The following is a 27,535-nucleotide window of genomic DNA, read 5'->3' on the forward strand; positions in this document are numbered from 1 at the left end:
CTGGAATGGGCCACTTCACATCAAATGACCACCAGATCTACTACTGTGGACAAGAGGACCACAGAAGAAATGGAGTAGCCTTCATAATTAATAATAAAGTGGCTAAAGCAGTGCTTGGATACAATCCAAAAAATGACAGAATGATCTCAATTCAAATTCAGGGTAAGCCATTTAACATCACAGTGATCCAAATATACGCCCCAACCACAGCTGCTGAAGAAGCAGAAGTAGATCAGTTTTATGAGGATCTGTAGCACCTACTGGATAGTACGCCAAAAAAAAAAATGTTATTTTCATTAGAGGAGACTGGAATGCTAAGGTGGGTAATCAAACAACACCTGGAATTACAGGCAAGCATGGTCTGGGAGAACAAAATGAAGCAGGACATAGGCTGATAGAATTTTGCCAAGACAACTCCCTGTGCGTAACAAACACTCTCTTCCAACAACCTAAGAGTAGGGGTGCACGAAACCCCGCTTACCTGGCTCCGCTGGGTTCCGCTGGGGGGGGAGGTGCTCTATCCCTCCCCCCGGAATCCTCAATGGGGGGGGGAGGTGCAGAGCGCCTCCCCCTGGAATTCTGGCCGGCCGGCTCAATTCCGCAGCCAAGCCACGGAGCCACTGGCCAACTCTGGCCGCCTGCAGCCGGACATCCGGCCGCTGGGAACCTGTGCAGGGACGGAAATGGCGGCTGTCGTAGCCGCCGTCATTTGCATTCCTTTCTTTCGCCATGATAGGCTACGTAAAAAATTACGTAGCCTATCATGGCAGGGGGAAAACCCCAGCGTACGCAAATTGCGGTAGTCGCCGCCATTTGCGTACGCTGGGATTCCCCCCCCCCTGCCGTGATAGGCTACGTAAATACTTACATAAATTCCACATATACTAGGTCAATGATGGTAAACAAGCCTGGGAACACCATATCTAAGATTTGTAGAAGATGTAACTTGTGTTCCTTCTGTGTTAAGAACCCCTTAGGTTTAAGGTAGTTGGATAAAACTAGCGTATTACAGCTCAGTACTAAATTCCAGTTCTTGCTATTTAAAGACCTCTTCTGGCATATTTTATTCCTGACAGCATAGGTGGCCATGGATCCTGTAAGTTAGCATCCTCGTCCTGGGCTAGTACGGATGGATGGGGCCATAGCGAGGACCCCTCTGCATTTTGGAGCTGGGATCTGGCGTCGTCATTTTTATTTCCGTTATTCATAATTTCCATCTTAGTTGTCTGTTCTATTATCTGTTCGGGATTATTATCTAATAATTTAAAAAGTTCCTTAAAATCCATTTTCCTAAAACAAGCCCCCTTTATATTTTTAATATTTTTACTCTTCTTTAATTTATTGCTCTCCTTCTTTCTAACCACACTTTTGCATGCCCTGCTCTTCCTCACTATTGGCTTATTTGCCTGTGATTTGTATTTACTAGGCTTCGACCCTTGACTCGCCTCTTTTAGCCTGGGGGCAGCCCTTTTAAAGGCATCCACAACTGTAGTCAGAAGTGCATTGCATTCAGACAGGAGGGGTTTGACTTGTTCAATATCCTTCATGAGTAAAAAGAGCCAGCCTTCACTTGGTAGGCTGTTACTCTGCTTGGAGGACTCTTCCTTCTTTGCTTTTTCAGCACTGCTAGGAATGTCAGAGAATAATGCCTCAGACTCCAATGAGGCCGGATTCTAAAGAATCTGGCCCCTCGGGATGGGCCACTCACCTCCGCCACCCCGCGAAGTTGCCCCGGAACAGGTCTTACCTGCCACTGGCCAGGTCCGGTCCGTCTGCTGCCATCCTGCCATCCGCTACGCCATTTGCGTCCCCGCTCTTTGCCATGATAGGCTACGTAAAGATTTACATAGCCTATGACGGCAAAGAGCAGGGATGTAAATGGCGTCTGCTATGCCAGACACCATTTGTGTCCCAGTGGCCGGAAGTCCGCCAGTGGCCGGAGCCAGACGGCAGCTCCGCAGACTTATCCATGAGTGCACAATAAAAGCGTCACGCAATCGTGCCCTAAGAAGTTGCTGTTTAGGGGAAACTTACAACTCAGTCCCATAATATTTCCACAGATAAAATTTCCTCAGCTAGACAGAACTGAGCTTTGTGCAGTTGCTCCCTCTGAGGTGAGAAGAACGATAAGGAAGCTCCCAGAGACCCAACCAGACCAGACCATCACTGACTATGCTGACAGGCGGAGGCTCTGCAGGGTCTCAGAGAGAGGTCCTGCCCAGCTCTACCTGGAGATTCTGGGGATCTAACAGGGACCTTTTGCATGCAAAGCAGGGGCTTTATCACAGACCTATGGTCCTTCCCCCACAATCAATTGAAGATTCCTCATCTCATGGTTCTGGATGTAACGTCACGTTTCCTACTGTCAACGCTGTGAGGAGTGGGGTGGAAACCATGGGGCCTGGCATCATACTGTAGGGGGCTTGGTTTAGGAGAAAAGTGTTGACCCCACACTAGCGTGTGGTGCCCCGAGCCCACCATGATCCATGTTCTCTGACAGGATGTGGAGGAAAAGCTAACTGAGATAGATAGATAGATAGATAGATAGATAGATAGATAGATAGATAGATAGATAGATACATACATACACACACATACATACATATATCAAGAACTAGGATTTATTTAACAAGCAGGAAGCAAAATTAGTTTTCAGATGAATACACAATTTAAAGACTTTAAACAATAACATTGAGGGGATAGAGTATGATATTTGTGTGGTTCACAAAGGTCAGGTTATTTCTTAAGAACTGTCTCTAGGTCTCCAGTCGAGGACCCAGAGGTAGCTGAACCATCTCCGGGGAAGGAGAGGATGCTACTTCAGCTGGCCCTGTCCTTCCCAGGGTTTTCTTAGCCCTCTGAGGACCTCTCTTCTCCATCTCTCCCTATACCCCAATTTCCTCAGGGACCTTCTTTACAATCTCTTTCTCCTTTTGTTCCTCAAAACAAAACCCATCAGGGTGAAAAATGGTGGAACTCAGGGGATTCCAGTCGGGGGCAGCACTGCATAGTGTGACATGAAAAAGGGGCTGCCTGAAAATAGCAGCATGGGAAGCTGCCTGACACAGTGTCAGGCCCTTGGCCCACCCCGCTCAGCATCGTCTGCTCCAGCCTTCCCAACCTGGTGCCCTCCAGGTGCTTTGGAGTTCAGCCCCAATCAGCCCCAGTCTGATATCCAAACCATCTGGAATGCCCCAGTTTGGGGAAGAATGGAACACATACAGCTATCTCCACTGATTGGCCATGGCTTTCCAGGGATCCAGACAAGAGTCCCAATCCTACCTGGAGATGCTGTGGAGTAAACCTGGGGCCGTCTGCATGAACAGTGCCTGGTCCCCCATTGACCATGGTCCCCCAGAATCCGCGCCCTTCCATAAGGGCTGGGGTGGTGCCTGATCATTTGGTGCCTGGTCCTTTCCAGCTAAGATCTAATTCCCCTGCTGAGGCCTGTAAAATCAGCGCTCATTCCATTTCTGTTTGTCTCTGACCTAGGAGGGCAGCTTTCCCTGTGCCACTGTGGATTTGGCTACTGCTGTTGCTGTTTTGGCCCCTGCTTGAGGCTACCCGAGGTTGCTGAGGGCCAAGTGCCTCTTGAACAAGAATAACGACCTGAAAGAAGGTTATTACAGGCCATGTTTTAAAGTGCATACATTTGGGAGCCAAGCCATTTAGGACGTTGAAAGTATGTACTGGCATCGAGAACTACACTGGGAGCAAATCACCCTGGCCATCCCTTGTTTCCTTAAGCCTAGAAATTACACCCAGAGTGAGGGATCCAGAGCCATCCCAAGACCATTTCCTGCCCGAGAGAGAACAGCGAATGGCACATGCAGACTTACACGCCTAACACACACGCACCCCCCAACACACTCAATACGCACCTGTAGCAGAACACCCCACAAAATCCTCTCTCTCAGAGTTACACTACAAGAATCAGAACACATTGGGAAGTGGCGATGTGTTGTCCTTTCCTGACACCCCAAAGTAGTGGCCGCCTCACTCTGCCAGGTGGTAGGGTGGATCCCGGTGGGACAGGGCCTTTTTAGTGGTGGCACCACAATGGTTGTAAACATTCCCTCAAATGCTTGATTGGTTCCTACTCTATTTGAAAAGGATCGTGGGAATAATAATAATAATAATAATAATACTTCAAGTCTTCTAAGTGCCTCACAAGCATTAGAGAGCCAGTGTGGGGTGGTAGTCAGAGGTTTGGACTGTGACCTGGGAGATCTGGGTTCTAGTCCTTGCTTGGCCAGGAACCTCATTGGGTAACTTTAGGCCAGTCACTGACTCTCAGCCTAACCTACCTCACAATGTTGTTGAGTTAAACAAAATGGAGGGGAAGAGGACAACGTGAGCCACATTGTGTTCCTAGCAAGAGAAAATAAAAGTCAAGATATAAATGTAGTAGTACTAGTAGTAGCAGTAGCAATTATTATTATTATTATTATTATTTCTCATGGTAATTTTAACACAACCCTGTAAGCTCAGTATTATTATCACCCATATTACAGATGAAGGGACTGAGGCTGAGGGGTGGGGGTGGGGGGACTTGCCTATGGCCACCAAGTGAGTTCATGGCAGTGGTGAGACTTGAACCAGGGACTTCCTGATCTGTAGCTACATGTGCCTTTGATTTGATAGGATGCTTTCCCCTCTGGGATATGAACGGAGTTGTCTGATTCTGCTGGGATTTGTGCACATTACAGATGTGGCCTGTAATCACCTTTCAGTTCGTCATTCTTGATCAAGCGGCACTTGGTCCTCAGCATCCCCTGGGTGGCCTCGGCAAGGGGCCAGAACAACACCAGCTGCCAAATCAGAGGCACAGAGAGAATTTCCCTCCTACATCAGAGACAAGCAGAACTGACTGCGCAGGCCCCAGCAGGGGAATTAGATCTTAGCCGGAAAGGACCAGACACCGAGTAACCAGACACCACCCGGGCCGACATGGAAGGGCTCAGAGCGTACTTAGATTAAGCATGTTTTGTCCAGGATTTCTTTGTTATTGACTCGCTAGGTGGAAATCCATGGGGGATTCCTCAGGAATTACTGTCATTTTGATAATTCCAGGGTAGTGCAATAATCACAGCCCCAGAACGCTGGGCTCCCTTTGCACTGTTGAGCAGGGAAAAAACAACAGTTGGTGTCAATCTTTGCTTCGCTGTGGGCCAGTTGGACTTGTCTTAATTTTCAGATTCTGACCTTTGGCCTGTGTCAATCTGATCACCTGAATCTTAGGATGTAGTCCAGGATGGTGCCAAAGTTCTGTACTGATGGAGACGGTGCCTGCTTGCAGCAACGCAGGACTGGGCAATACGGCACTGCTAGAGGACATGACTGATCCAGCTGCAGTCATAATGTCCTGCAGGGTGCAGAGGGCCGATGAGGGTGGTCCAGACTCAGAGACCTGTGTAATGTCAGGGTAGGGATGGCGGAGAATTTCTCCACGAACCTTCGGGAGGCCGAGCGCCGAGGCATTCGGCCCCCGAAAGTGTTGGGGAAATTCTCCGCCGGCCCCCCGCCCCCCGCAGGATGGGACTTACCTTCAGCGAATGTCCCTCTCGGCAGCAAGTCCCGGCGGCGGTTTGGCGGGGTTTCGTCATGGGCGGCGGAGGCGGCCGGTCTCCCAACTGGCTGCCGCCGCCGCCATTACAAAATAAAAAAGTAAAAAACAAAACAAAAACACACCTGTGATAGGCTATGTGACGATTTACGTAGCCTATCACGGCTAGATTTCCAAAGTCAACCGTGATAGGCTATGTAAATTGTCACGTAGCCTATCACGGGTGACTTTGGGGAAAAAAAAAGCGCGTACACAAATGGCGGTGGCCCATGGGCGCCGCCATTTGCGTTCCTTATTTTGGCACGTCTAGTCTACGTAAAGATTTACATAGACTACGGCGAAAATAAGGGCAACGCAAATAGCCTTCCAATAAGCAGTCAGGGTTGATTTCCTTTAGGATGGACTGATTTGACCTCCTTGCAGTCCAGGGGACTCGTAAGAGTCTTCTCCAGCACCACAGTTCGAACGCATCAATTCTTTGGTGCTCAATTACGGGAACTCTGGGGGAAGTGACCATGTGATATGTGAGTTCTTGGTTTTAAAGGAAGCAAAAACCGAGTGTAGCCAAACACACACCTGGATTTTAGGAAAGCCAATTTTAGTAAATGCAGAACAATGATCAGTAAGGTCCCATGGCAAGTGACTCGCCCGAGAAAAGGAGTCCAAGATTAGGGGTGGACGAAAGTCACTTACCTGTCGTCGAAGGCCGTTTGCGGTGGGGGGGAGGCGCTTCGCTGGTCCCCCCGCGAAGTTCAGGCCGGGGGGGAAGGCTTCCCGCCTCGCCTGGCTGAAATTCAGGCCGGGGGGGAGGCTTCCCGCCTCGCCCGGCCGAAATTCAGGCCGGGGAGGAGGCACCTCTCCTCGCCCGGCCGCGAACGCGAAAGTAAAAAAAACAAAAAACGAATGCCCCCTGATAGGCTACGTGACGATTCACGTAGCCTATCATGGCTAGATCTGCAAAGTCAGCCGTGATAGGCTACGTGAATCGTCACGTAGCCTATCACGGCTGACTTTGAAAAAAAAAAAAGAGTGTACGGATAATGGCGGCCCCCAGAGGGAGCCGCCATTCCCGTTCCTTGTTTGGTCGCTGTAGTCTACGTAAATGTTTACGTAGACTACGCCGAAAATAAGGGCAACGCAAATAGCGTTGCCCTTATTTTTGGCGTAGTCTACGTAAACATTTACGTAGACTACAGCGACCAAACAAGGAACGGGAATGGCGGCTCCCTATCACGGCTGACTTTGCAAATCTAGCTGTGACAGGCTACGTGAATTGTCACGTAGCCTATCAGGGGGCGTTTTTTTTTTCTTTCATTGTAATGGCGGTGGCGGCAGCCGGTCAAAAGACCGGCTGCCGCTCCCGCCTCGCTTGAACACCCGCCGAACCGCCGGCCGGACCAGCCACCGGGAGGGACATTCGGTGAAGGTAAGTCCCGTCCCGGGGGGGGTGTGTGCGGGGTGTGGGGGGGTGCGGAGGATTTCTGCATTTTTAGTAAATGCAGAACAATGATCAGTAAGGTCCCATGGCAAGTGACTCTAATGAGAAAAGGAGTCCAAGATTAGGGGTGGACGAAAGTCACTTACCTGTCGTCGAAGGCCGTTCGCGGTGGGGGGGAGGCGCTTCGCTGGTCCCCCCGCGAAGTTCAGGCCGGGGGGGAAGGCTTCCCGCCTCGCCTGGCTGAAATTCAGGCTGGGGGGGAGGCTTCCCGCCTCGCCCTGCCGAAATTCAGGCCGGGGAGGAGGCACCTCGCCTCGCCCGGCCGCGAACGCGAAAGTAAAAAAAACAAAAAACAAATGCCCCCTGATAGGCTACGTGACGATTCACGTAGCCTATCACGGCTGACTTTGGAAAAAAAAAAAAAAGAGTGTACGGATAATGGCAGCCCCCATAGGGAGCCGCCATTCGCGTTCCTTATTTAGTCGCTGTAGTCTACGTAAATGTTTACGTAGACTACGGCTTAAATAAGGGCAACGCAAATAGCGTTGCCCTTATTTTTGGCGTAGTCTACGTAAACATTTACGTAGACTACAGCGACCAAACAAGGAACGGGAATGGCGGCTCCCTATCACGGCTGACTTTGGAAATCTAGCTGTGATAGGCTACGTGAATTGTCACGTAGCCTATCAGCGGGCGTTTTTTTTTTTCTTTCATTGTAATGGTGGCGGCGGCAGCCGGTCAAAAGACCGGCTGCCGCTCCTGCCTCGCTCGAACACCCGCCGAACCGCCGGCCGGACCAGCCACCGGGAGGGACATTCGGTGAAGGTAAGTCCCGTCCCGGGGGGGGTGCGGGGTGCGGGGGGGGGTGCGGAGGATTTCTCCCTGAAACTTGTTCGGGGGGCCGAACATGTTGGCGCTCGGCCCCCCGAAGTTTCGGGGAGAAATTCTCCGCCATCCCTATCCAAGATAGGGATGTATGAAAGTTCCGCCACGGATCTCCGGAGGTTGAATGCCAGCGCATTCGGCCCCCCAAAATCGGTGGCGGAACGGCCCCCCCCCAGGATGGGACTTACCTTAGGCAGATCTTCCTGGCGGTAGCGGCTCTGGTGGCGGCTCCGGTGGTGGTTCGGTGGCGGCAGCGACTGGTCTTCTGACTGGCTGCCGCCACTGCCATTTCCAGGTAAAAAAACAAAAAACAAAAAAAGTGATAGGCTATGTAAATGTTTACGTAGCCTATCACGGCTGATTAAAAAAAAAAAGTGCGTACGCAAATGGCGGTGCCCATGGGTGCCGCCATTTGCGTTCCTTATTTTGGCATGTCTTAGTCTATGTAAATGTTTACGTAGACTAAGACGTGCCAAAATAAGGGACGCAAATGGTGGAGGCCGTGGCCGCCGCCATTTGCGTACGCGCGTTTGTTTGTTTTTTTAATCAGCCATGATAGGCTACGTAAACATTTACGTAGCCTATCATGGCTGACTGCAGGGACGCAAAGAGCGGTGGCTATGGCCGCCGCCATTTGCGTCCCTGCTAGCCAGCGGTCGGATGTCCGGCTGCTGGCGGAGCCAGGTGGCGGCTCCACAGAATCCCTGCGGAGCAGAGCCAGCCAGCCAGGATTCCGGGGGGGGGGAACGGAGTGCCTCCCCCCCCACCAGGATTCCAGGGGGAGGGACGGAACGCCTCCCCCCAGCATCAGCATAATCCGCGGAAAGGTAAGTCAATTTCGTACATCCCTAGTCCAAGATGGATGGGAGTTTTTCAAAAAGGAAACTCTCAAGGCACAATTCCAAACAATTCTAACAAGAAAAAAAGGCGGAAGACAACAAAAGAAGCCAATGTGGCTTCACAACAATCTTAGAGATGACCTGTAAACAAAAAAGGACACACACAGGAAGTGGAAGGAAGGCCAAGCGACAAAGGAAGAGTACAGGCAGGTAGCACAGAATTGAAGGGATGGCGTCAAGAAGGCTAAAGCTGAGAATGAGCTGAAGTTAGTGAGGGATTCGAAAGGAACAAAAAGGCTTTCTTCAGCTACGTGCATAGTAAAAGACAGCAGAAAGAAATGGTGGTTCAGTTATTAAATAAGGATGGCAAAATGATAACAGATGACAAGGAAAAGGCCAAAGTGCTCAGTTCCTACTTTGGCTCAGTCTTCTCCCAAAAGAAGGACTATGACCCCCCTGGCAAAGGTGAAGTACAGGCTGAAGGGGCAGGATTGCAGCTTGAGATCGATAGGCATATGGTCAAGGAACACCTCATTCCTTTGAATGAGTTCAAATCTTCAGGGCCAGATGAACTGCATCCTAGAGTAATAAAGGACCTGGCAGAAGAACTCTCAGAACCGCTGTCTATTCTCTTTGAGAAATCATGGAGGACGGGGGAAGTGCCAGATGACTGGAGGAGGGCTAAGGTTGTCCCTATCTTCAAAAAGGGTAAAAAGGAGGAACCTGGGAACTACAGACCAGTCAGTCTGACATCAATCCCAGGGAAAATTCTGGAGCAGATGATAAAGCAATCCATCTGGAGGCACCTTGAAAGCAATGCAGTGATTACTCGAAGCCAACATGGATTTGTCAAAAACAAATTGTGCCAGATTAATCTGATCTCCTTTTTTGATCAAGTAACCTCCCTTGTGGACTGTGGGAATGTTGTGGACATAATATACCTCGACTTCAGCAAAGCTTTCGACAAAGTGCCCCATGATCTCCTGATGAACAAATTAGCTCAAAGCGGGCTAGATGAAACAACGATCCGGTGGATCCACAGTTGGCTACAGAATCGGACTCAAAGAGTGCTTATCAATGGGACCTTCTCAAACTGGGGAGAGGTAAGAAGCGGGGTACCGCAGGGCTCAGTCCTGGGCCCAGTGCTCTTCAACATTTGTATTAATGACTTGGATGAGGAGGTGCAGGGAATGCTGATCAAATCTGCAGGTGACACCAAATTGGTCAGGATCGCTAATACCCTGGAAGACAGAAACAGAATTGAAAGTGATCTTGATAGGCTGGAGTGCTGGGCAGAAAACAACAGAATGACATTTAATAGGGATAAATGCCAAGTTCTGCACCTAGGAACAGAAACCAAAGGCACAGTTACAAGATGGGCGATCCTTGGCTGAACAATACTACAAGCGAGAAGGATCTTGGAATTGTTGTCGATCACAAGCTGAATATGAGCCAACTATCTGATGTGGCTGCAAAAAAGGCAAATGCTGTTTTGGGCTGCATTAATAGAAGGATAGCTTCCAAATCCCAGGAAGTATTTGTTCCCCTCTACGCAGCACTGGTTAGGCCTCATCTGGAGTACTATGTCCAGTTCTGGTCACCACACTTGAAGAAGGATGCAGACAAACTGGAGAGGGTTCAGAGGAGGGCAACAAAGATGATCAGGGGACTGATAACAAAGCCCTATGAGGAGAGACTGAAAGAATCGGGCATGTTTAGCCTTGAGAAGAGAAGACCGAAGGGAGATATGATAGTGCTCTTCAAGTACTTGAAAGGTTGTTACAGAGAGGAAGGCCAGGATCTCTTCTCGATCATCCCAGAGTGCAGGACATGGAATAACTGGCTCAAGTTACAGGAAGCCAGATTCGGGATGAACATCAGGAAAAACCTCCTGACTGTTAGAGCAAGACGACAATGGTACCAATTAGGGATGTACAAAACTGACTCACCGTTTCATCCAGGGTCATTCACGGTGGGTGGGAGGCGCTCCGTTCCTCCCCCCCAAATTCTCCCTGGCTGGCTCCACTCCATGGCAACTCCGCGGAACTGCTGGCCGGGGCCGCCTGCAGCCAGATATCCGACCACTGGGCTGCACAGGGATGCAAATGGCGGACACAGTAGCCGCTGCCATTTGTGTCCCTGTCTTTTGCCGTGATAGGCTATGTAAATATATACATAGCCTATCATGGCAATAGGCAGGAACGCAAATGGCGGTTGCCGTAGCTGCTGCCATTTGCACCCCCGTCGTGATATGTTGTAAATATATACATATGGTGGCCGCCATTTGCGTTCCTGTCTATTGCCGTGATAGGCTATGTATATATTTACATAGCCTATCATGGCAAAAGACAGGGACACAAATGGCGTCCCTGCATTAGCTCTGATAGGCTACGTAAATACTTATGTAGGCTATCACGGCCATTCGAAAGGAGGCCATCATGGCCATTTGAGGAGCACCGGAATGGCTGACAAATGTAGGCTACGTTCTGGGCCCATTTCGCGGGGTGGTGGAGCGGGTGGCTTCATTCCACCATGGATTCTGGGGGGGGGGGGGGCGAATGCGCTGGCATTCGGCCTCCCTGGAATCCGTGGCGAAATTCTCCAATGTCCCTAGTATTAATTCACTAGGGAGGTAGTGGGCTCTCCCACACTGAGGGATTCAAGATGAAGCTGGACAGCCACTTTTCAGGGATGCTCTGACTTGGATTCCTGCATTGAGCAGGGGGTTGGACTTGATGGTCTTATAGGCCCCTTCCAACCCTACCGTTCTATTTTTCTATGAAATGGAACAGCCAGCATAAGAATGCTTTCCAGAATGTCAAACACTTGTTGTGTTCAAATTCTGTGCTTGTACATTATGATGAAAAGAAGCCACTAATCCTTACTACTGATGTTTCTTCTTACAGGGTTGGTGCTGGGCTAAGCCACACATTTCCAGATGCTACAGAGGCACCAATTGCTTATTATTCAAGGACTATGTCATCCACTGAAAGAAGCTTTGCTAAAAAATGGACAGAGAAGCCCTGGCTGTTATTGTAGGGTCAAAACGTTCCACAACCATCTCTATGGCCGTGCCTTTGAAATACGCATGGACCGCAAGCTTCTTTAGGAATCCTCTCTCCTGGTAAGCCTACTCCCTGCATTCTATCACCTCGCATGCAGCACTGGACCATTCTGCTCCATGCTTGTGACTATACACTTGCCTACAATCCAGGAACAGCAATAGCTAATGTCGAAGGACTGAGTCGGGTACCACGTCGAATTCCAGATTTAGTTGTACCTCCTCCACTGGAAGTCTTGATGCTCGAAGCCCTTCCTGACCCACCTCTTCAGGTGGATCAAATGTCGGGATGTCAGAGAATTCCACCACGGATTCCAATGAGGGCGGATTCTTTAGAATCCAGCCCCTCGGAAAACGTGGTGGAACAGCCTCCCGCCCCCCGCCACCCCGTGGAATCCCCCCGGGGATGGAACGTACCTGGGGTGGATGTGGCGGCGGCGGCTCCTGCGGAGGCTCCAGTGGCGGTGGCAGCTCTGGCTGGTCTCACGGCCAGCTGCAGCCGGGCTGCTGCGGCCACCATTTGCATTCTTGCAGCCTTGATAGGCTACGTAAGTATTTACGTAGCCTATCACGGCAAAGAGCAGGGACGCAAATGGCGTAGCAGCTGCCATTTGTGTCCCTGTTCTTTGCCATGATAGGCTTCATAAATACTTATGTAGCCTATCACGGCTGCTTTGCAAGGACACAAATGGCAGAGCGGAGCCGGCTGGGGAGAATCCCGCAGATGCCCCAGCGTGGAGCCAGGTAAGGGATACATCCCTAATCAAATTGGTAGGCTTGTGAAATCTGGATTTCAATGTACCCAGGATCACTCAGTTGATCAGGCTGAGAGGTTTGGGATCTTATGAGGTGGAGAAGAACACTCACACAACCAGTGTAGATGAAAGAAAAGGAGATTTATTGAAATAAAAGAAGTAGAACCTCCCCAGAGAGTTGCACGTTCTCTGAGGCTAAAGAGGTTACACACCTCTCAGGCACAAACTTAATTACCAAGAAATCTCAAAGAGTTTCAGGCTCTCTGAAGCTCAAGAGGTTGCATGCCTCTTAGATAAGAGCCCCAAACCAACAAGCCTCACGAAGCTGCACCCTTCTCTGAGGCTTAAGGGGTCGCACGCCCCTTAGGTAGAAACTTAGTTACCCAAATGTGGTGTATTAAGTGACCAAATATACAGTTAGCCCCTGTTTGTTGCTCAGCTCCAGATCAGTCCACACCGCAAATGGCCCACTGAGATAATGGAGATACAGTGTCAGCCAGGCCCAGGCCCAACCCTAAGCCTGCTCTCTTATATCCTAAACCCAAATGGTTAAGTATGACAGAGCAAAGATAACTGCACCTTATCTAAGCCCTGGACAGCAAAATCCTTCCACTGAATTTTACCCATCGCAGACTCACCACAATGCTATCAAGTACTTGGCCACAGCACTTAATACGTGTCCCGTGGATCGAGGGTAGTGTTGGTATGTGCACATACCAACGATCCAGATGCAACCACGGCCCTCATGAACAATGGCAGATTCAGGGTTTTTTTTATACCCTTTCCCCGCATTGGGGCTCATGAGATCAAAGAGGGGTTCAGTATGTTCTTTGTTGATAATACATCATGTTCCCAATTCCAAGATTGACATTTGTTGTAGACAGCCTGGCACCTCCTTCTGACTCCTCGACATCTCTATGGTCATAAAGTGCCGTCCTTGTTATCAGAACATCTGCAGACACCCCTCTTTTATTGGCCCACGTCCATCTTCTGTAACTGATACTTTGGCAATCTTCAGCACATACCAGAGCACCCTCATCTGGCCCTCCTGCAATAAAACCATTCACCCTCCATTCACACCTCCCCTTCCTGACCTGGGCGATTCACATGACATGGGCTGGTTTAGATTGTTGACCTCTTCACATTTCACAGTGTTCTAAAGTAACACTCAGATCTCATGGGTTGCAGAATACATTTCAGGATGTTGACAATTCAAGCTTGTATTCAGGGTCAAACTTCGCATTCTCTTTCTATTCACACCACACTTGCTACATTGCGGAAGAAAACAAGAGTACATTGTGGCCCCTCAAGTCTACAAGACTATCTACTTCGAGCAGGGGGGGTAGTTATAGTGGGAAGCAATTTTCATTGACAAAAATCAAGTAGATAGAGGTGGATTTAAGAAATGAGAGAAATTAATAAAAGTGATAAGATATTAGAAGTAAATATTTAGGGGAAATATAAGTGGATATGAGGAGACATTGAAAAGACAACTTGAAGAAAAATAGGAAAAATAAAATCACACCATGTCAGGCTGACTGCTCAAGATCCTGTACTAGCTCCTATTTTAAACTAGCTATGGAGGGGTTGGCCACATGAGGAACTGCCAGAGGAATTTCAGGCATTTGAATAGGGTTGGCGGAGAATTTCTCCCTGAAACTTCGGGGGGCCGAGCGCCAACGTGTTTGGCCCCCCGAACAAGTTTCGAGGAGAAATCCTCCGCCCCCCCCGCCCCCCGCACCTCCCCGGGACGGGACTTACCTTTACCGAATGTCCCTCCCGGTGGCGGGTCTGGCCGGCGGTTCGTCGGGTGTTCGAGCGAGGCGGGAGCGGCAGCTGGTCTTTTGACTGGCTGCCGCCGCCGCCATTACAATGAAAGAAAAAAAAAAACACCCCCTGATAGGCTACGTGACAATTCACGTAGCCTATCACAGCTAGATTTCCAAAGTCAGCCGTGATAGGCTACGTGAATCGTCACGTAGCCTATCATGGCTGACTTTGAAAAAAAAAAAAGAGTGTACGGATAATGGCGGCCCCCATAGGGAGCTGCCATTCCCGTTCCTTGTTTGGTCGCTGTAGTCTACGTAAATGTTTACGTAGACTACGCCGAAAATAAGGGCAACGCTATTTGCGTTGCCCTTATTTAAGCCGTAGTCTACGTAAACATTTACGTAGACTACAGCGACTAAATAAGGAACACGAATGGCGGCTCCCTATGGGGGCCGCCATTAGCGTACGCGCTTTTTTTTTTTTTTTAAGTCACCCGTGATAGGCTACATGATGATTCACGTAGCCTATCACGGCTGACTTTGCAGATCTAGCCGTGATTGTCTACGTGAATTGTCACGTAGCCTATCAGGGGGCGTTTTTTTTTTTTTTTTTTTAACTTTCGCGTTCGCGGCCGGGCGAGGCGGGAAGCCTCCTCCCCGGCCTGAATTTCGGCCGGGGCGAGGTGGGAAGCCTCCCCCCTGGCCTGAATTTCGGCCGGGCCGAGGCGGGAAGCCTCCCCCCCCGGCCTGAACTTCGTGGGGGGACCAGCGAAGCACCTCCCCCCCACCGCGAACGTCCTTCGAGGACAGGTAAGTGACTTTCGTCCACCCCTACATTTGAATGCCATCAGCATGTTGTTATTGCAGATAAGGGTCTTTAAACCATCTTGATCACAATGGACCATTTCAAGGAAAGCAGTTCTTAGTTGTGGTTGATTCTTATTCACCGTGGCTTGAAGTAGTCTTAGAACCATCACAAACAGCTGCTGCTACCATCACAGCACTGCGCCACTTATTTGCAAGCCACGGGTTGCCTGATCCTGTAGTCTCAGACATGGGACTGCTTTTACATCTGCTGAATGTAAAACATTTTCAGACAAGAACCTTATTTGGGCTGTCCCCATTGCACCTCGTCATCCCCGAGCAAATGGCCAAGCTGAATGGATGGTGCAGACAACAAAAGATGCCCTCAAGCGCATTGTGGGAGGATACTGGCCAACACGCCTTGCCAGGTTTCTCGTTGCTCAACATGTCACTCCTTGTGCAACAGCAGGGGTCAGTCCTGCAGAGTTACCTATGGGCGGCATCTAAAATCTTGCCTTCACTGTCTCCACCCAGACTTAGCTGAAGACTTACAAAGCAAAGGGGAGCAAGCTCTGCATGCTGCCTTCTCAGCTCCTACTCTCCGTTCATTTGCCCCACAAGATCAGGTCTTTGCTCAGAATTATGGTGCTGGACTGAGATGGGTTCCTTCTTCTATCAGTGAGGTCGCTGAACCTGTGTCATGCGAGGTCCAGTGTGCAGGCGGGTCAGTGTGGCATCGCCATGTTGACCAGCTGAGAAGGCGTTCTCCCCAAAGTGGGTTGTCTTCAGCAGAGGTAGCTGCTGAAGGTCTATCTGGGACTGGTTTCTCTCACCACCGGTTGAAGTGCCAGAACCACTAAGTGGTGGGAGCAATACTCCTTCCTTACCTATGGCAGTTACTGAAAGAAAGTCATCTGAGCAATCTACACCTACTAGTCAAGTGCAGAGACCATGCCGTGAAAGCGCACCTCCTCGCTGGTTAATAGACAGACTATGATAGCGAAGGGAGGAGGAACGTTATGTATCGGAGGGATGGGGTACTGTGGGTTAGTTATTGTTTTTGAACCTTGGCAGCTCCTGTAGAGCTGGGAGTAGCACCAGTGGGTGGGGCTTCTGCGAAGTTCTGACGTCTGTGTGTGCTGAATAAAGGATACTTCTGTTTGAGGCCTGCTGATCCTTGCAGTTATTCCTACTACCTATGCAACATTAAGCTTATACACAGAACTTGCATACTGTAGTAACCCCAACTATCACTGAACTCTGCCACATCCAGCTCCTCCTCTCTCTCCCCAGCCACCAATCTGAGTGAAGAAAACTTTGGAAAAAGCTTAGACTCCATCTTGGTGCTCAGCCTCACACACGACCAAGGCCAAAATATGACAACTCAACAGGATACTGCCTCCAGTATCAGAGGCAGTAGGCCTCTGTACACCAGTTGCTGGGGAACATGGGTGGGACTGCACTCATGTCCAGCTTGTGGGTTTCCCGTGGACAGCTGGTTGGCCACTGTGTGAACAGAAGACTGGACTAGATGGACCATTGGTCTGATCCAGCAGGGCTCTTCATATGTTCTTAAATCTCTGAGCCCTTCTGCCTCACAGGGAAGCCAAGAGTGGCACAAACTTTCCCCTCCTCCCTCTGCTGTGCAAAGAGAGCTCAGTGTTCTGGGGCCGTGTTTATTTTGCTACCCTGGAATTGTGAAAATGACAGTAATTCTTGAGGAATCCCCCATGGATTTCCATCCAGCAAGTCAATAATCAAGACATCCTGGAGACAACGTGCTTAATATAAAGACACTCTGAGGCCTTCCATGTGCGGCTGGGGTGGTGTCTGATCACTTGGGGGCTGATCATTTCTTGCTAAGATTTAATTCCACTGCTGGGGACTGTAAACTCAGCTGTCAGGTTGTCTTTGTCACTGACCCAGGAAAGAAGGTGTCTGTGCCACTGATGACTCGGCTGCTGGAGGTGCTGCTCTTTTGGCTCCTGCCTCAGGCCACCCAGAGGATGCTGGGCACCACCTGCCTCTTGACCAGGCCGAAGGAACTGCAAGACTATCACAGCCCGGGAGACCTCCTTGTCAGTGGGAATTTACCTCTTGGCTGTTATTCTTATACAGAGTTACCTGACTTCCATAGTTCAGCCCCACCATACATCAGCACTCTTCCCTTGTAAGTTTCCACAAGAGGGAAGTGGGATAGAGGTTTGCCAGCTTTGCTTTTGGATTAGTGGGGTTCTTCCAGGCTTATCATGATTTGGCTTCAACCCATAAGGAGAGTCAGAGACTTGAGGGTCCTTCACTGGCTTCCTAGGAACACAAGAAGTTGCCTCATAGTGAGTCACCCCTGGGTCCATCTAGCCCAGTACTGTCGACACTGACTGGCAGCAGCAGCTCTCAAGGGTTTCAGGCAGGAGGTTTTCCTGGCCTATGTGGAGGAGCCGGGGATCGAACCTGGGACCTTCTGCAAACAAAGCATGTCCCCTGCCACACTAAGCTGCAGCCCCATTCCGAGCAAGAGGAGAATTCCCCGTTGCCCCTCTGGAACAATCAGTGGTGCTGTGGCAAGGTCACAGAAACCCTGGGAGCTATGATTTCCAGGGAGCGAAGGAGCCAAGCCCTGCTGCTGCAAGGCAAGACATGTGGAAAGTGGTGTGTGTGTGGGCGTGCATGGCAGAGAATGCGAACTTGGAGGCTGGGATTTGGAGCCTCAACTGGCAGATTGGGGGGAACGTTCGGACCTTCGTCCACCCCCAGTGAAGTGACTGCAGATTGGCCTGCTTGCAACTGAGTTTAGAATAAATTATTTTCAGATTTTGAGCTTGCTTCACAAAGCCCTGCTCTGAACTGAGCTGGAGTGGGAGTGACCTGTGGAGAGTTCGCTATTATATATCCACATCCCTGCTAACTAAGAGGACAACTCACCTCCCTCTGGGCTCTTGAGTGCAAGGAGGGTAGGCAGAAAAAAGCTGAAATGTGGTTTCACGTTAAGAATTGGAAAACAACTAAGAAATGCCCCTCTGAGCCGATTTCATTGAAGGAAAGGTAGGTCTGGATCTACTGGTAGATCTCTGGGTGATCAGTGAATCAGCAAGCATTGCAGACTCCCAGTTGTGTAACAGCAGCAACAAAGGACTCCCTTCTGCCCTAAATTACGCTGCCGAAATGACAGAAACTTCAGGGTAGCCAGGAGTGGGGTCTTGTGTCCAAGGACTGTGAGCTCCCGTTAATTCTGGCACTGAAAAGAAACTCTTGGGCTCAGAAAAGTTGCCATCTAAGTGGCTCTGGTTGCGGGACCTTGAGGTGTTAGTAGAAAAATGAAGGAGATCTTGCAAGCTCGAAGTCTGCCCACTCCTGACCTAAACGAGTGGTTCCCAACCTTGCATTCCCAGCTATTAGAGCTCTATCTTCCATGGCTGGGGACAATGGGAGTTATAGTGCAACAGCATCTGGGGACCTGAGACTGAGAAACACAAAGCATCCCCGTGGCTGGGCGCTTCGGGCGTTTTGCAGGGTGCATAAGACATTCTGTAGCATGCAATAATTGCGTGCTTTTTCTAGCCCCAGAAATAAGGCCTCTGATCATCAAAGGCAGAAATAATCAACAGTTACTCAGTAGTATATTTATTGCACGGAATAGGCTATTACAAAAATCTTCAAACATACTGAAATGTATGTCGCACTCAACACTGACAGATTTTTGAACGGACTGAGCGACCTTGGGGGTTGCCTTCGAGGAAGTCAGACCTTTGTTCCCTCTCATTCAGTCTCACCTGCACTGAGTGGCAGCGGCTTTCCTTCCCCCTACCTAGAAATGCTTCTGGGGATTGACCCTGGGGGCTTCCATGTGCAAAGCAGGTGCTCCTTGGGACCTTTCTAAGATTTCAGTTCTCATGGCTTCCGAATAAAGCCAGAAAGGAAGCGACCTCATCCTGGGTCAGCCCATAGATCTTCTCTAGCTCAGTACATAGCAGTTGCTGTCCAGGGTGTGACGCCGGGGGTCTCTCCCATGGTGGCCTGTATAAGCCAGGCATGGATCCTGGGACCAGCTGCATTTGATTGATGTGCTGTATCACTGAATTTCATTCCGTCCTCTAAAAAGTAAACAAGTTTCTGGTCCTCATGGTTCTCAATGAAGGACCGATGCAGGTAGGAAGGAGTTCTATACCATCTCAGGGCTTTGGCACATTTGGATCAATCTTGCCTGCACTGACTAACAGCTGCTCTCTAGGGTTGCAGAGAGGGCTCTTTCTCAGTCCTCCTGGGAGATTCCAGGGACTAAAGCTTCCTTGACCACTGAGCTATGGTCCTTCTCCACAATAGTTCTGAATCACATGTGTAAACTCTTGCTTCACTACAGACAGTTACTGGAGATGTAGTGATGGATCCTGTGTTAACTTTGCTTGTAAAAGGATCAGACAAATCCCTGGAGGACAGGCCTACTGGCAGCTCAGAAACAGGATAGCTAAATAGAGATTCCACTGTTGGTGGTAGTCTACCACTCATCATTCAGGAGTTGCTGAGAGGGTGGGAGAAGAAGAAATTACAGCTGCTATGTTCATATCCATCTTGTGGGGCACCCAGGAAGCATCTAAGTTGACCACAGTTGGAAAACGTATGATGAATTAGAGGGAACCACCTTGGTCTGATACAACAGAGCTCATCTGATGTTCTTCTTACCATATTCCTCAACAAATTCATGGAGAAGGCAGGTTGAACTGAGAACAATTCGCTATTGTTAATCCTGATTGAGCTGCACAATGGGAAGGACCCTGTCAAGTTGTTTATATATATTCGTATTGCACTTTGGTTTTATGTGTAAGCCACCTTGCTGGGCATTACAGAGTGGTTGTCAGTCAGATAAGAACAGAGAAGAGTGGGCTAGATGGATTGATGGGCTGACTTGGAATAAACACAGCTCCCTACCTGGTTTAAATATGGAAAAGTGAGGGTATTAATCCTAACGTTTTTCGGGGTAAGGGAGTGTCTGTGAGGTTATCCTGTTCTTATCTTCATAATATTCCTGTAAGGCATGTAAAGCTACCTGGTAGCTGAGTGGCTTGTGATTTATGTATTTACTCAACTTATGCCCTACCTTTCTACCACAAGACGGTGCTCAAGGGACTCCTGGTTACGTGTGAAATCTGGAGTACGAAACTTCAATAAAGCTTTCTTATTTTTTAATCAAGTTTTACTAAAGAGGTTTAAAAAAACCAGAAGATTGAATCAGCATTTGGTACCATTTTCACATCCCCTTTTCTGTCAGGGACCCCCTGCTTTCCTACCACAGGATCACAGCACAGTGCAGACAATTCTTTGCGGATAATGGAGAAAGGCCCACCATGTCTGTATATGCTGCCCTGTCCCAATCATGGAAAAAGCAGAGTGTTTTTTTTGGGGGGGGGGCATGATTTGTACCAGGAACAGTGTGCACTAAGCTTCCCCCCTGCTTTGCACACCAGAGATTCACTCCCATCGTCTTTTCTTTCCACTCACTTCATGGGATTAATGGTGGAGATTAAAAATAAACTGAAGCCATGTAGGGGTCAGGGTTCCAAAACTCTTTCGCATCTGTTCCAAAGATGTATGAATATTTAATGTGATAATTAAAATGCTTTTGACACTGCACATCACAACAATGATCACAACGATGTACAGACCAGAAGAAAAAAACCTTGTAGAAGAGCAAGTAATAACAAATAAAATTAGCATTCAGTCGAATGGAACAAGTCTTCATTAAAATCACACTATGTACTAGAAGGGCCTTATGTAGGGATGTCAGAGAATTCCGCAAAGTCTCATACTAGAAGAATGCCAGTGCATTCGGCCCCCCGAAATCCATCACGGAACGAAGCCCCCGCCCCACAAAAGGCGTGCGGAACAGAGCACTTACCTGCTCCCGTCCGCGCTGCTTTGCAAATGGTGGTCGTCCTGCGGCAGCCATTCGCTACCTCCTCTTCAAGCCGTGATACTTTCCCCCTGTCATGATCGGCTACGTAAATATTTATGTAGCTGATCACGGCTCAATACAGGGACGCAAATGGCGGCGACTACGACAGGGCTGTCGTATCCCTGCAGGGCTGCCCAGCGGCTGGATGTCTGGTCGTGGGTTGCCAGAGCTGGCCGGAGAAGATTCCGGGGGGGGGGGGGGGCTGAGCGCCTCCCCCCCCATTGAGGGAAGGAGCATCTCCCCTCCACCGCGGATGCCCCTCAGCAGAGCAAGGTAAGGGATTCGTACATCCCAAGCATCATGTGGTATTTCAGGCTGAGAAGTGGTGAATGGCCAATGACCATAAGGATTTCCCATGATGTTTTACTCTAGGAGCAACAGTCATTTAAGAAGCCTTCGCCTCTTACCTACTCATGGAATGTTTTGCTAAAGGTGTTTATGAGAAAAAAAAGAGAGAAGTAAAATAGGGCTGTGAGGACTATTCGGCATATTCAAGGAGTTGCCCTAGGGAACTCCCATTCTTCTGATCTTGCCTACCTTCCTGAATGGAGATGGTTCCTTCCGCACATGGAGCGCAAGCATAGCAGCATGGTGGCTCTCCTTCTTGGACCTCCTTGTAGTATCCACGGCGACAGCTCTCAGTGCATCTGGAATGAGGCACGGTCTAGCAACAAAGAGAAGGAACATCCAGGAAAACAGTGTTATGAATATTTGTGCCTATGGAAATGAGTCCTCCAATTTAGACAGGACCCAACAAGGTTTCTAGCGCTTGTGACCCTAAGTGATTTAGAAGTGATCCCAGGTCCTTGTTTCAGGGAAGCACTATTTATGCATCACAACATGGCACGGATGTTTTTGGTCTGTTTCAAAATGTTTACACCACCTATACTATACATGTACTCAAGCCAATATAAAAACTGGAGGGGAAAAGGTACAACAATGAAATAAACTAAAAGACAATCCCAGAATAACAGAAATTACAAGCAACAGCAATAAAAGGACAAGCTTCAAGACATGTGCATGCAATAACGGTGAACGATGGGGGAGGGAGATGAGCTTTTTGCAGGAGAATAGGCACCACTATTGGAAAGGCCCTTTCCTCTTCCGTGTTTTGATCTTCAGTGGCAGGGCAGAAGGTAAAGGGAGGATCGGAGGCCTCATGGCCCACCTGGAGATGGACAGGCATTTTGAGGACCGGGGTACCTGATGGATTTATATCCCCCAAATACGTTCAGTACCTTGGATAACTGTTGTATAGCTCTGTATGGTTCTGACTAAAACCCAGAAGGGATCCACAGCCCCGCCATAATCAGAGCCATCAGTCTCCACTGTACCAACTAGGGATGGCACAGAATTCCGCCACGGATCTTGGTGAGGCCAAATGCCATTGCATTTGGCCCCCCGAAATCTGTGAAGGAACGGCCTGCCACCCCCCGCCACCCTCGGATCCCCTTTTTTTACAAGACGTGATAGGCTACGTAAGTCTTAATGTAGCCTATCACAGCTGACTACAGGGACTCAAACATTTGCGTCCCTGCTAGCAAGCGGCCAGATTTCCGGCTGCTGGAGGAGCCAGCCGGTGGCTCCACGGATCCCCGCGGAGCAGAGCTGGCTGGCCAGGATTCTGGGGGGAGGGACGGAGTGCCTCCCCCTCCAGCAGAACCCAGCGGAACCAAGTAAGGGGAGTATCGTACATCCCTAGTACCAACACACAGAATACATTGAATTGACTGAATAAAAGCACTACACAAAAACCAAAAATTCAACACAAAAGGATCACAACATGAAAATCCAATTCAAATAGGGATGGCAGAGAATTTCTCCACGAATCTCTGGGAAGCCGAATGCCAATGCATTCGGCCCACTGAAAATGGTGGGGAAATTCTCCGCCGGCCCCCCGCCCCCCCCCCCAGGATGGGACTTACCTTGTGCGAATGTCTCTCTCGGCGACGGGTCCCAGCGGCAGTTCGGCGGCGGTTCAGCGGGGGCGGGGGTGGTGGCCGGTCTTCTGCCTGCCTGCCGCCACTGCCATTGCAAAATAAAAAAGTAAAGATAAAAAACACACACACACCCGTGATAGGCTACGGAACTATTTACGTAGCCTATCACGGCTAGATTTCCAAAGTCAGCCATGAATTTAGGGATGGACAAAAGTCCCTTACCTGTTCTCAAAACTTGCTTCGCGGTGGGGGGGAGGCGCTTTGGTTCTCCCCCTGAAGTTCAGGCGATGGGGGGAGGCACCCCGCCTCGCCTGGCCAAAATTCAGGCAGGGGGGGAGGCGCCCCATCCCTCACCGGCGAAATTCAGGCCGGGTAGAAGCGCCCCGTCTACCTGGCCGCGAAAAAAAAGTAAAACACACACACACACACACACACACACCCATGATAGGCTACGTAACGATTTACGTAGCCTATCACGGCTAGATTTCCAAAGTCAGCCGTGATAGGCTATGTAAATCATCACGTAGCCTATCACAGGTGACTTTGAAAAAAAATTAAAAAAGCGCGTACGCAAATGGCGGCGGCCCATGGGTGCCGCTATTTGCGTACGCGCTTTTTTTTTTTTTCAAAGTCACCCGTGATAGGCTACGTGACGATTTACATAGCCTATCACGGCTGACTTTGGAAATCTAGCCGTGATAGGCTACGTAAATCGTCACGTAGCCTATCACGGGTCTGGTTGTTTTTTTTTTACTTTACTTTTTTTTTCGCGGCCGGGGAGATGGGGCGCTCCTCCCCGGCCTGAATTTCGGCAGCGAGGGATGGGGCGCCTCCTCCCCAGCCTGAATTTCGGCCGGGCGGGGCAGGGCGCCTCCCCCCCCTCGCCTGAACTTCGGGGGGAGAACTGAAGCGCCTCCCCCCCACCACGAAGCAAGCTGTGGGACCAGGTAAGTCCCTTTCGTCCATCCCAACATTCAAATAATACAAAGGCCTCTTGAAACAGAAAGGACTTCCTGCTTGAGACTCATGGCAGACCAACATCTCCAGGGATGTTGCCACACCACAAAAGGTCTTCCTGCCAATTGTCACCAGCCAAATCTCAGCTGGCCTTGCCACTTGGATCAGGCCTCATCAGATGCCTAAGACAACATATCCAAGAGTTATGTGGAAGAGGGCATTTTTAGTAGGGCTCTTAGCCACGTCAGTCTGAAGCCTGAATCCCTAGCGTGTCTGGGTGCTGCGGTGCAAAGCGGTGCAATTCCGGAGCAGGTCCGGATCAGCCCAAGAACTCCAATATGGGTTGGATCACTCTGAAGAGCATTGGGGGTGCTTCAGCCCGATGCGGACAGCAACCCCACCCCGCTGTGTGAGCCCCTCACTCCTTACCTGGTCTCCAGGGAATCACATGAAGACATCACTCTCTTAGATGGAGTTGCCATTTCCTTTCAAAGTGATGACTCTTCTTCTTCCAGTAAGACAAAATGCCATTTAAAAAAATAAATGCAAGGTGACCGCCTTGCAGAAGCCAATGGGTGCAGGCACTCCCGACAGATCCAGGTAAGGAGTGTGGGTTCTGTGGTGGTGGCATTGACAGTGGGGGGGTCACTTTCGGTGCGGGTTTCCCCCCTTCTGCTTTGGGTCTCTAGATGTTGCTTCAGAACTGGAGAAGTAGGTCAACCCAGCTTCAGGGGCGGTTGAGGCGAGTTCAGACTGATTGGGTTAGGTGGGCTGTGCATGGCCCTAATTTTTGCTACCCTGATCTTAGAGGGCTTCAAATGGATCAGCACCTTAATCTGCACCCTGAAGCTGAGTGTTAGGCAAGGAATCTCTTTTAAAACAGGTGTGATGCTGTCTCTCCGCCCTGCCCCAGTTGTCAACTGAGGGGTCACCAGACCTCTCTCCACTGCCTTCAGAGGAAGGCCCACCTGGCACCTCCAAGCCTCCTCTCTGACCTTTGTACTTCTCGAGTTTAGAGGAATGTCTGTCTTCCTGTGCTATTGCTCCCAATTTGCTCCATCTGAATAGGATGATGGCGTTCTGCAAATGGTTGGGGGTGGGAGGCCAGGGACCAGCAATAAATCCAAGCCAGATTATCTGCTATATAAATGCGATAGGGGAGATAGTAGGGATGTAAGAAAGTCACTTACCTTTTCACAGCTTGGATTCGTGGGGAGGGGGAGGCGCTACTTGCGTTCCCTTTTTTTCCGCCATGACAGCCTACGTAAATATTTACGTAGGTTAAAATGGCGAATACTTACGTAGCCTATCATGGCAGCCTGGAAGGACGCAAATGGCGGCCGCTCCAACGTCCGCCATTTGCCGCCACAGCAGCCGGCCGAGAGACCAGCCGCTGCCACCGGAGCCACCGCCGCCGCCTCTGCCTCTGTCCCAGGTAAGCTTTGTCTCAGGGGGATTCCGTGGGGTGGAGGGGAGTGGGAGGCCATTCTGCCACGGGTTTCACCACCTCTTTAACTCAATCCTATTCTACCCACAGTGGGGCCATAATTCAGCAGTAGAGCACCTGACTTACAGGCACAAGGTCCCAGGTTCAATCCCTGGCATCTCCTGGTAGGGCTGCAATAACTCTTGCCTGAAACCTCATGACTGGGCAGGAGGATGGTGATGTGAAAGTGGAGGAATTAACATCTGTCCATTTGTCATGGTCAGATCACTTCCTGTTGATGTTTAGACTCCTGGCAGCCTTTCCCCCCTGCAAGGGTGGGGGACCTGTTAAAATGGTCCACCCCCAGAGGCTAATGGATTCCGATGGATTCCAGAGGGCTCTGGGGGGTTTCTACTGGTATGGCTGGTGCTCCTGTTGAAGCCCAGGTCGCTCTGTGGAATGCAGAGATGACTCGGGCGGTTGACATGATCAGGCCCAAGCGCCCTCTCCATCTGAGCAGAGCCCGGCCAGCTCCTTGGTATTAGGGATGGCAGAGAATTCAGAGAATTCAGCCACGTATCTCAGTGAGACCGAATGCCAGTGCATGTGGCCCCCTGAAATCCATCATAGAACAAATCCCCCCCACCTCACCACCCCACGAAAGGTACGCGAAATGGAGAACCTACTTGGTGCCGTTCGCGCTGCTTTGCGAATGGCGGCCAGGGCTGCGGCTGAGATTCGCTTCACCATTTTCCCTGTGATAGGCTACGTAAATACTTACGTAGCCTATCTCGGTTAACGCCGGGAACACATATGCATCCCTGCGGAGCCCATTATAGTCTACGTAAATATTTACGTATCCCATCATGGTGAGAAAAAGGGATGCAAATGGCGGCTGCTACAACAACCGCCATTCGCGTCCCTGCGCAGGACAGCAGCAGCCGGATTTCGCTGTGGGCAGCCCCGGCTGGTGGCTCCGCAGATTCATTGCAGAGTGGAGCCAGCCGGCAAGGATATCGGGGGGAGGGATGAAGCGCCTCCCCCCCACCACGGATGTCATTAAATGAAACTGGTAAGTTGTTTCCTACATCCCTACTTGGTATACAACTGAGCTGAGGGCAGTGAAGCAAGTGGGGAGACGGCTAGAATGCAGGTGTAGGAAAACTCATGCTGACTCTGACCGAACACAGGTCAGAGCCCACTAGCAAGCTATTTGTGTTCTCCTTTCTTTTTGCCGTAATAATCGACGTAAATATTGCCGTAGACTAAGATGGCAAAAATAAGGAACGCAAATGGCGGCGGCTATGGATGGCCAGCTGTGGGCGGCCGGAGCCAGCTGGCAGCACTGCGGCTTGGCCGCAGAGCGGAGCCAGCCAGGCAGGATTCCGGGGGGAAGGGATGGAATGCCTCCCCCCCCGTCGAGGATTCCGGGGGGAGGGATGGAGCGCCTCCCCCCCAGCAGAAACACAGTGGAATGGAAGGTAAGTGTGCCATCCATCCCTAGCCAAGTCCGATCAACCACTTCGGTGCTTGACCTTTGCCCTTCATGGCTTATTAAATCAAACAAGGAGGGGATGTCCAGCTGGCTCCAGGAGTTTGTAAATTCCTCCTTGAGAGAGGGAGTGGTGCTGGCCACTTTAAAAGAGGCGGTAATCAGACCACTCCTAAAAACACTGAACCTGGAGGATGTTAACAATTATAGTCCAGTGGCCAACATCCCCTTCCTGGGCAAGGTGCTCGAGCGGGTGGTTGCAGGACAGCTCCAGGCTCTGTTGAATGAAACGGATTATCTAAATCCGGGCTTCAGGCCTGGTTTTGGAATGGAAACTGCCTTGGTCACCCAGTCGGATGACCTCTGCTTTGAGAAGGACGGGGGAGTGAGATACCATCTCAGCAGCGTTCGATGCCATTGACTATGATATCCTTCTGCACACATTGTCTGGGCTGGGCGTTGGAGGCACTGCACTTCAGTGGTTCTGCTCCTACATGGATGGCCGACTGCAGAAGGTGGTGCTGGGGGATTACTGCTCTGCGCCATGGCAATTGTGCCATGGGGGTCCACAGGGCTCTATTTTATCCCCTATGCTGTTTAACATCTGCATGAAACTGCTGGGGGAGTTTATCCAGAGGTGTGAGCTGAGGCACCAT

The 27,535-nt window shown here is 50.2% G+C and overlaps 1 pseudogene; it reads left to right on the forward strand.

The window, feature by feature from the left end:
* The first annotated feature begins 5,276 nt into the window (after window positions 1-5,276).
* LOC146355641 (NADH dehydrogenase [ubiquinone] 1 alpha subcomplex subunit 13 pseudogene) overlaps window positions 5,277-27,535 on the forward strand; it is a 33,596-nt pseudogene continuing 11,337 nt past the window's right edge.

Source organism: Heloderma suspectum, chromosome 2 (genome assembly GCF_057233095.1).
Source record: "Heloderma suspectum isolate Gila_16-S chromosome 2, 16-S_ref, whole genome shotgun sequence".
Classification (NCBI taxonomy): domain Eukaryota; kingdom Metazoa; phylum Chordata; class Lepidosauria; order Squamata; family Helodermatidae; genus Heloderma; species Heloderma suspectum.